This window comes from Rhinolophus ferrumequinum, chromosome 24, assembly GCF_004115265.2.
Source record: "Rhinolophus ferrumequinum isolate MPI-CBG mRhiFer1 chromosome 24, mRhiFer1_v1.p, whole genome shotgun sequence".
In the NCBI taxonomy this organism is placed as follows: Eukaryota; Metazoa; Chordata; class Mammalia; order Chiroptera; family Rhinolophidae; genus Rhinolophus; species Rhinolophus ferrumequinum.
In genome coordinates this window covers 19,154,466-19,163,658 of record NC_046307.1, presented here as the reverse complement: position 1 = coordinate 19,163,658, position 9,193 = coordinate 19,154,466, and the positions used below count along the sequence as shown (strand labels likewise).

Sequence of the window (9,193 nt, the reverse complement as noted above, 5' to 3'; positions counted from 1 at the left end):
TGTGAATTAACTATTCAGCTAGAATTCTAAAATATATATTGTCCTGCTCAGTCTGGCTCTTCCATTTGCAATATTATTTTTGTGACAATTAGCTATGGGTAGACTAGGAGCATAGGAGTATGGTTGTTGAAGAAGAGGGCTCAGATGACAGACCGTTCATCTCTCGATGCCACTCTCCAACTTCAACCACTCCTTGCCTCTTTCTTGGGGCTTAAAATGGCTTGGATTCTAAAGGAACTTCAGAATTATCTATTCAAATTTTAAATGTGTGTTCCCTTTTATTTAGGAATGTCACATGTAGAAATTTATTTAAGAGAAATGCCCACGAATATATACAAGGGCATTTACTGTTATATTGTTTGTAACTGAAGATAAATGGAGCTAACCTAAACATCCACCAGGAAGGGATTGATACACACACACACACACACACACACACACACACACACACACACCATAATGTAGTCATACAGAAGAATACATAGGTAGAGTTGTATGTGTTGACATGGGTATAATGGAAAAGAAGATTGTAACAGTGCTCACAATACTCATAATATTATAGAAGGGTTTTGTAAGGATATACATTAATGATTGCAAACTCAAATGCATAAGGGGGCCAAACTGGTTTTATAAATAGGTCAGGAAGAGACTATGACAACCTTGAGAGCACTCCCTATATGGAAGCAACCGGAATCATTCAGCTTCAGCTAATCATTCCAATGGGGTGGCAGATCTTTGGAATTTCCAAGAAAAGCTGTAATGCATGGTACTTTTCATGCTTCTGTACGATATTCTCTTTACTTCTCTGCCACCTTGAAAGCTCCATGAAAATATCTCAGTTATGTGAACCCTGGTCTTTATTTCGTGGCAACTAACAGAAATATTTTTAAAATATATATTGTATGTGATCATCTGTGAACTGGATTTTTCTTGCAGGTTCACTGCATATCAATCTCTACAATACTCTTAGCAATGGCTATCTCTGGAGAATCACGTTATAGCCAATATCAGAGTATGACCTTCCACTGTCTATACTGTACATTGGTTTATGTTTAAGCTTTGTTTTTGACTGTGGCAAGAACTAGTTTATTGGTTGAGGTGAGGTGAGAAGTGAGGGGCCTAACCCATGAGGAGTGAGGCCAAGGGCCTCCCCAGTGACGTAGAAATTCATACTCTGGACCAGGTCCTGGAGGCAGGCCTTTTACTGGTCTAAGGTGAAGGAGAGTGGGTGGCTGTTGGAAACGTGTAGGTCCTCGCTGTTCTCCAATGAGGAGCCCCCTCCACACCCCGCCAATCGGGCCAGGTCTAGCAGGGCCCTGAGGCACATGGGAACAACTTTGGCCACCATGAGTCACTTGATCCATGGCTGGTCCTGGGGCCACAACTCCCCCACATAGAACCAGAGCATGTAGCATGGCAACTGTCTGCTTCCTTGGATGAAGACAATCAGATCTGTCATGAAGGGCCCCAGGTGGAATATGCCTCCTTTCTTGTCCTTGGGGACCTCACCATCCAGCCTGGGACCACTGTCAGGGAGGAGCCCCTCACCCATGGGCCAGTACATGTGACAGTGCCCCAACATCTGGGCCCAGTGTCACTGTCCCACCCTCCACAGAGCTGGCTGGCACCCCCCACCCCCACCCCAGGCAGCTCAGTCCACCCCTTTGGCCTGTCCCTGTCATGCCATGGGTATTGTCCTGTCCCGATTCTGACCACATTTGCCACTGGCCCCTCAGGCAGAAGACAGTCTGTGGGAAGACTTGGTGGCCCCAGTCAAAGGCGGTCACCTCAAACTCTCAATCTGAGCAGCAGCAGCAGCAGCAGCAGCAGCAGCAGCAGCAGCAGCAGCGATGTGAAAGGGGAGAGATTGAGAGTGTAAGGGGACCATCACCCCAGCCCTACCCGTCCCACCTCATTGCTGACACTCACCTTCCCCGGGGACCAACAGAGGCCTCACTGGGTTTTCAGGGGTTCCAAATTTGGACAGGGAGCAGAAATGTCAAAGTTGTGACTCAGCAATAGCTGAGGTGGGGCGTTCAGGGGCCCCATGTCACTCAAAACTCCAGAATGTTTTCCTGGGTATCAGAGGTACCGCATCTGAAATTGGTGTCTGGAGAGGTATCTGGAGCAGGAAAGTCCCAACTCCTGAAATCACAAACTCATAGATCTCTTGCAGGTCGGTTGTGGGGACCCTTGCTCCATCCTCCGGCTTCCCACAACACTTACTTCCGGTTCAGGGAGGACCGGAAATTCCTATTCCACGTCAGCGCGTCAGGCTTCTCCTTTCAGGCACCTCTGGCCTAGGCCGGGGCCCTGGAAGATGCTCAAGTCATGCTGTGAAGACCACCGCAGGCGGTGCTTCCAAGGGATGAAGGAGCACATGCGGCTCTGGTCCAGGCAGACAACGGCCCCCAGCTGCTCCGGGTCCAGCAGTGACACCAGCCAGGGTAGGTTCGGACGCTTTGGGGTTCCCGTGGTCCGGTGTAGAGGGTCGGGGCACGCAGGGTGCTGGGTGCTGGGGCCCACCCCTGTCTTTGGGTTCCAGGTGACTCTTGAACTCAGCTACATGCCCTCTGACCTGTCAGCTGAGCTTTAGAGCGGTGGGGCTTTCTTTTTTACCTACTAATTTTGTAATAAAAAAATGTACATATACAAAACATGCTTACACTGGCCTTATGCTAGCTCTGAACCAAAGTGAGTTTCCAGACCATTTAGCCTGGAACCAGTTTCAGGATTTTGGCCTCGCTTTGGCTTTGTTCGGGATCTCAAGAATCTTGAGTTTGGTGGACACCGCTGGGCTCGTGTAGATAATGTTTCTGCAGACTTGAGATATGTCTGGCCATGTTGGACCATGTGAGTCCCTGGGGTTGGAAGCGGCGTTTTAAGGGTATTAGGAGAGAACAATCAGATATCTCATTCCCATGGTGTACCCGGAGCTTGTGGGAAAGCGCATACGTACGTGATCATCATTCATTCATTCGCTCATTTATTCAACAAAGATGTTTTGAGTGCTTACTCTGTGCCCGGCCCAGTGTCGGGCCCTGACGACACTGAGATACTTTGATTGACCTCCTGGCTTTGAAGGTGACAGCAAAATAGATAGACTATCACAAAACAGTGTGAAAAGCAGTGCAATGAGGGTCGGCATGTGTGCTTCCCCACTGGAAGTCAGGGAACCCTTCCCTGAAGAGGTGGCGTCTGGGCTGAGTGTTGAGGGGTAAGCAGGGGGGCGGATTCCAAGCTGAGAGACCACAGGTGCAAAAGCAGGAAGGCAGGAGAGGACCTAGGACTTTTGGGGAACTGCCTGTACTCTGCATAGGGTGAGTACTGAGTGTGTGTAGCAGGGAGTATCAGGCTTTGGGGCTGGCGTGTCGGCAGCCACATGATCACAGGTGCTTTACAAAGCAACCTGGGACAGCTGAGCTCCATCCTCAAAGCACCTGAGAGCCAACAGCAGCTTTTAAGCTGGGGAGATTAGGGGGCTGTTTTACATGGTTATGTCCAGAGTTTTATTTCCTCCAGCGTTTTTAGGTCTCCTTGATTCTATGAAGCAAAGGGGAAAAAATACTGTATTTTTAAGTGAAAAGATATAGCCACTTGTTAAAAAAAAAAAGAAATCTCTACAAAATGATGGCTGAGAAACTGTAGTTAATATTAAAACAGATCTAAGTGTTATACTTTTCCATGCTGCTTGATTTTAGAGACATTTTCATGCCAAGTTATACACAGCCAGCAAGTTAATTAAGCCATTGACTTGGAAGGTTGCTGGTAAATTCCAAACCAGTTTCGAGGGTGTGTTATGTGTTCTGTGTGAGGCGTTGGTTGAAGGCATCCATATTATGGTAATCCTCAGTGAATATTGCTAGGGTTCCAACTGGCAATCCGTCCCATTTCTGGCATCATTACCCACTAATTTGCTTCCCCGAAAAGGTAGGTGAATATTCAATTAATAGGAAGAGACTAAACATGTTCAATTTGGTAACAACTTGACTTCCAAGGGGAAAGGGAAAAGTCTGTGGTTTTTGAGAAGGAAGAAGGGTGGGGAGGGAAGAGCAGACTGGGGTGACTGGTTGCATTGTGAAAGCCCCACAATTGCTGTCGAGGTGCTTTTTCTCCCCTGGAGCAGGGTGATCTCATTTACTGCTGCATATGCACTCATCCCTGGTTTTCTGGTCTTTTTGCCATAAGGACACGTGCATATGCTGTGAAGAATTTAGAGACAGACTCAGCAGAATTCAGGTTCTACTCTGCAATGTTCTTGGCAGTGAGAGCCTGGAAAAGTGGCTTACCCTACCTGATCTGATTTTAGAATATCTACCTGGTCTCGGCTTTGGTGAGAATTAGACGAGATATTTATGTATAGTGACCAGCACGTAACTGATGTTCAATAGATGGTAATTTCATTTGGGATAGCAGAATGACCTGCATTCCAATCCTGCTGTTACTACACACTTTGGACAGGTGCCTCAGTATTTTTGAGACTTAGGTTCCTTCTCTATAAAATGGGAACACTGTTGCCCAATAGTGCTTGTACCTCCCACAGTCATTGTGAGATTTCAATGAAGTGAGGCAGAGTTCTCAAACTTTAGAATGCATTCGAATCACCCAGGCAGCTTGTTAAAACAGATGGCTGCACTCCATCCTCAGCGGTTCTGATTCAGTAAATCTGGGGTGGGGCCTGGGGATTTGCGTTTCTCACCATTTCCCAGGCCATGCGGATGTGGTGGTCGCGGGCCACACTTGGAGAGCAGTGCCTGGCACACAGTAAACACCAGGTGGATGTGAGCTACTAGTGCCTTTTGTGTTTCTGGGTAAGGGTAATAGTGTAGTTACCACCACCTGGCTATAATTCTAATTTTAGGGTCCTGATTTTGGCTATGCCAAATGAGTGCTTACTTTGCAACTTATGTAGAACGAACGTAAAGCAGTGAGGAGGAGGAATTCAGTGTTCTAGGGAGTTAGAATCCGCAGTGATGGCTGCTGAGCACGTCTGTGTGATCCAGACACAGGAATGAGCGGCCCCGACTGACCAGGTCCCGATACGGTTTTATCAGCCTGGCCCCCTCGAGGCATGCCTGGATTCAAAACCAAGTTTCTGGAACATTTTCCCATCACACAACACTCTCTAGTAGGTGTCGAGGGCATGTTTTGGGGGGAAATTGGGGAAAATGATAGGAGATTTCCACAGGCCAGAGTCTCCTTTGGTGACTCGTAAAAAGCCCCATCATCCCCAGGGTTTTGATGTATGTGAAGGATGGATCTTCTCACGGAGGAAATCATGGGCCCTGACTCTTTTATTGTAGAAGGTGGATGGCAAAGATAAGGGGCACGGTGACACCTCTGTCACTTAATGAGCAGGCTGAAGTTAGCCGCTTCTGCTCTTCCCTGCCACCCACCCAATACTTACACTCTCCTTTGTCATTGTTTCTCAGAGCAACTGAGTCACGAGACATGCTGCCTGGATCCACAAACCCTTCAAACAAACTATGCGTGGGCCTCAGTGTTGCATGAGGGGGAAAGGTTTAGGTTTGGGGGTCAGATAGATGGGGCCCATCTCTGCACGTCTCCCTAGCTTATAGAGTGTGACCTCAGCGAGTGACCTTCTGAACTCCCGTCCTCTTATCTAAACTGAGGGCAATAATTTGTTTATATGGCTTTGGACTGAAAGAGAAGGGAGGAGCCTTTTGCATGGGGCCTGGGGAAAGAAGCAGGGACACAGGGACGGTGAAGGTCTATGAGGAGTCTGAGCCTGCTTGATTTCAAGGACTAATTCTCAGCCCCTGTGAGGTGGAGATTAGAGTTATAAGCTGAAAGATCCGTTCTCTTCAGGAAATGTGGGACACTCAGTGGCTCAGAGGTGACAAAATAAATGCAGAGTAGGGGAAAGGGCTTATACATGGCACCAGGGGTGCAGAGAGAATCCAAGGGAACCTGAGTCTGTCTCACTTCTGAAGGGTATGAGGTCCCAAGACGCAGCATCCTGGGCAGGGAAGCAGTGTTTTCACAGGGGCCACAGCATCCATGGAGATGACAGGGAAATTCCCACAGGGCCTTGTGCGGGGGTGGTAAATATTAATGAAGAACAATGAGAGGACTTGTTCCTAAGGTTCTCTGTCTTAGGAAATCCCTAACTAAGGGGGGTGGGAGGGACTGCAGTTACACAGGTGGAAGGAAGCAGGTAAGACATTTGGGTGACGTACCTGAAGAGTGCCGGGCACATGCTGAGCACCTTGGATTTGGGTGTTTTGCTAGCATTTCCCTGACACACTGGCCTTTCCTTGTGCCCACGGGACTGGGCAGTCTGTGCTTCGAGCAGTGAAGGACATGAGTCCTCTCAGCCCTCCTTCCATGGAACCCTTTGAAGAAGGCAGAGTGGGGTGTTCATTCTATACCAAGTCTATTTTCTCCAACAGAGAGAGTATCAAAGTATCTACTTTTGAGAGCAAAGAGTAACTTTGCCTTAAGTGTTGGGAAGTAGTGATGAGCCTGGCTAGCTTTGCTGAGCACTAGACTTGGAGTCCAAAGACCTGGGTTCAAGTCCCACTCTATTACCTTCGAGCTTTGAGGCCACAGGCTAATTATGTAACTTCCTCATCTGTAAAGCAGGGACCAAACTGCCTGCCCTACCACCAGTTAACAAACACAAAAATGTTTTATAAACTGTCAAGTTCTGTTAAGGGAATTAAGGATAATGGTTTTGGCATGGCTGATGATGATGTCTGCTAGGGCTGCTAGCATTTTACCAAGGGACCATCCCTTATTCCGAAATGAAGACCAACGAGGGAGTTCAGGCATGGAGAGAGGTGAGAGGTGGGGAGGCATTTGGGGATGGCCCTGGGAGGTCACTACCTACTCCTGAGGCTGGTCCATGGGACATAAGCCTGTCCTGAGGACGTGACCGGTGCTCCTCCTCTCTCCACCGCTGTGGTTGTTTACCTCTGTCTACCTTACCAACCGTGAACTTTTAGGTCAAGGACCGTGTTCTCTTTTCTTTGTTGTCCAGCCCTCAGCACAGGGCCTGCCACACAGTGGGGATTCTGTCAGGGTTTACAGAAGGATTCGGGGGGTGGGGTTTAGATCGTGGTCCATGGCTATAAATACTGCACCTGTACTCTCATTCTCACACCTCTTTTCTTTCCAAAATGTCCTTAAAGTAATCCCCAGCTCTGGAGAGACTGGAACATGGAAACACAAATTCACAGGTCTAGAAAACAGGAAAACCTGAAAGAGAACAATAAGAATCATTTTCCTTGTCAAGTCATATGTGCCTTGGGGATCCATGCTGGAGAAGAAAGGAGACTTGGGGATTGATGGTGGTGGTGGTGGGGTGGGGTAGGGTGGGGGCAACGGGCAAACTGTGCAAAATTTGTCTGTCTTGACACACGGTTCCATTCTGTGTGTTTAAAGATGAGGCCTCTGGAGACTTCTAGCCCTGGAGATAAAGGACAGGGAACTTACAAAATCAATCTAGCGATGGCTCCCATTGATGTTCGGGTTGAGACAGGTGATGTGTGTGTTTTCTGAGTGCTGCTGTGATTCTGTGCCCGGGAACTTCTTGGTTTTATCTTGGTTCCCATGGTTGCTCCCATCTCCTTTTAGGAATAGTGACAATAACCATGAGGAGGATGACAGTACCCGTTCTCTGAGGGCTCGCTCTCTGTCCCTCTCCCCCTGTGCGTGCTTCATTTCATTTCTCACAACAGCTCTACAAAATTGCTTATAGTCTTGACCCCATTTTACAGGGAGGAAATTGAGGCTCGGAGGGTGTCAGTGGTTTCTCCAAGATAACACAATCAGTCACCTTAATTTGAACCTGGTTGGAATCCAGCCCTGATAGCGACGTCCATGCCTTTCTCTATCCCTGTACTGTCTCCTTTGAAAAGAAGAAGGTGGAATTTATGATGCGATTGTAAAGGTCTGCCTCTGAAGTATTTTCTAAGCCGTTCAAATAAAGCCCTTGAAAATACAGATCTTGTGTATTTCCATGACAAGAAATCCTCCCCCTCCCCAACACCTCCCTTCACGGGCTTTTTCATGCACGGCCCAGGGTTCAACCCGGGGACGTGGGCTTGAAAATGGGACAAAAAAACCCCCAAGAAAACAAAAGACCCCAAGGCCTCTAACTGATCACGAATGAAACATACTTTCCCAGCCTCATGAGATGTCAGCCTGATTCTCTTTGCTCTAAAAGCTCTGTTTTCACAGACCATCATTTTCCCCGAATAATAAGCTTTTTAATTCTTCATCTAATGACGCAGCCAGGCCCTGAGGATTTTTATCATCTGTGTTGCTCATCCAGAATGACAGACACACGCACAGTGAGTTTGTCACTTCCCTTCTTTTCTTTTCCTGTCCTGTCACAAATGATTCCCACCTCAGCACAAGCAGGGGCTCAGAGCAGCGTCACCCCTTTTCCTCCTCCTCCTTGCCTCCTACACAGCCATTCACAGCTCTTTGAATTCTCCGTGGGACATCACCTGCTTCTCCATGAATAAGCTCTGCTTTCTTTTTTTCCCACTCCTCCATGGTGACTCTTGTGTCAGCCAGGTGTGCTACAGGCACTTCCGCATGGGGGTGGGGGCCAGTATTTTTGACTGGTTGCCCCTTTGAGCTAGCATTGATCATGCAGGAACTCGGTTCCAGGCACGTACTGAGAGCTTTGGACAGATTATCTCATTTGGTACTCACAACACCTCAGTGAGGTGGATCCTGGTGGTAAACCCACTGAACAGATGAGGAAACTGAGGCACAAGGAGATGACCAAGGATATACAGCCCCCTAGTGTCTAGAATCTAGAGCCTGTCTTCTTAATCAGGAGGACTCGCTGCTTGAGGCTGTTCTGGAAACTTCTACGTGAAAATTGGAGAGCGTTGAGAATAATGTTTGGCTTTTTAAGTTCTTAGCCCAAGGGGCCCTAGGGAATCAAAGTAGACAGTACCCTCGGGAAAGTTCATCCAAGAAGTAACAATAACTAGAGGAGTTTACAGAACATCCACAGATCATTTAAAATGACCAAAACTGACCGTTCTCTAACTGGAGAGCACAGGAATGGCTGTGGGAAATGGCCATTTGCGTCCATCTGTCACCTCCTGCAAGACCTCCTTCCTGTCATTGGTCCTTTCACAGATTTTGCTCTCATCATGCACATCCAAAGATAGGTGGAGAACCCTTAGGACAGCAGGTCTCAAGGTTG

The 9,193-nt window shown here is 47.9% G+C and overlaps 1 pseudogene; it reads right to left on the bottom strand.

Annotated features, from left to right (window-relative positions):
* Positions 1 to 1,081: 1,081 nt before the first annotated feature.
* On the bottom strand, positions 1,082 to 8,526 carry LOC117016605 (interferon regulatory factor 3-like; annotated as a pseudogene).
* Between the last annotated feature and the right edge of the window lie 667 nt (positions 8,527 to 9,193).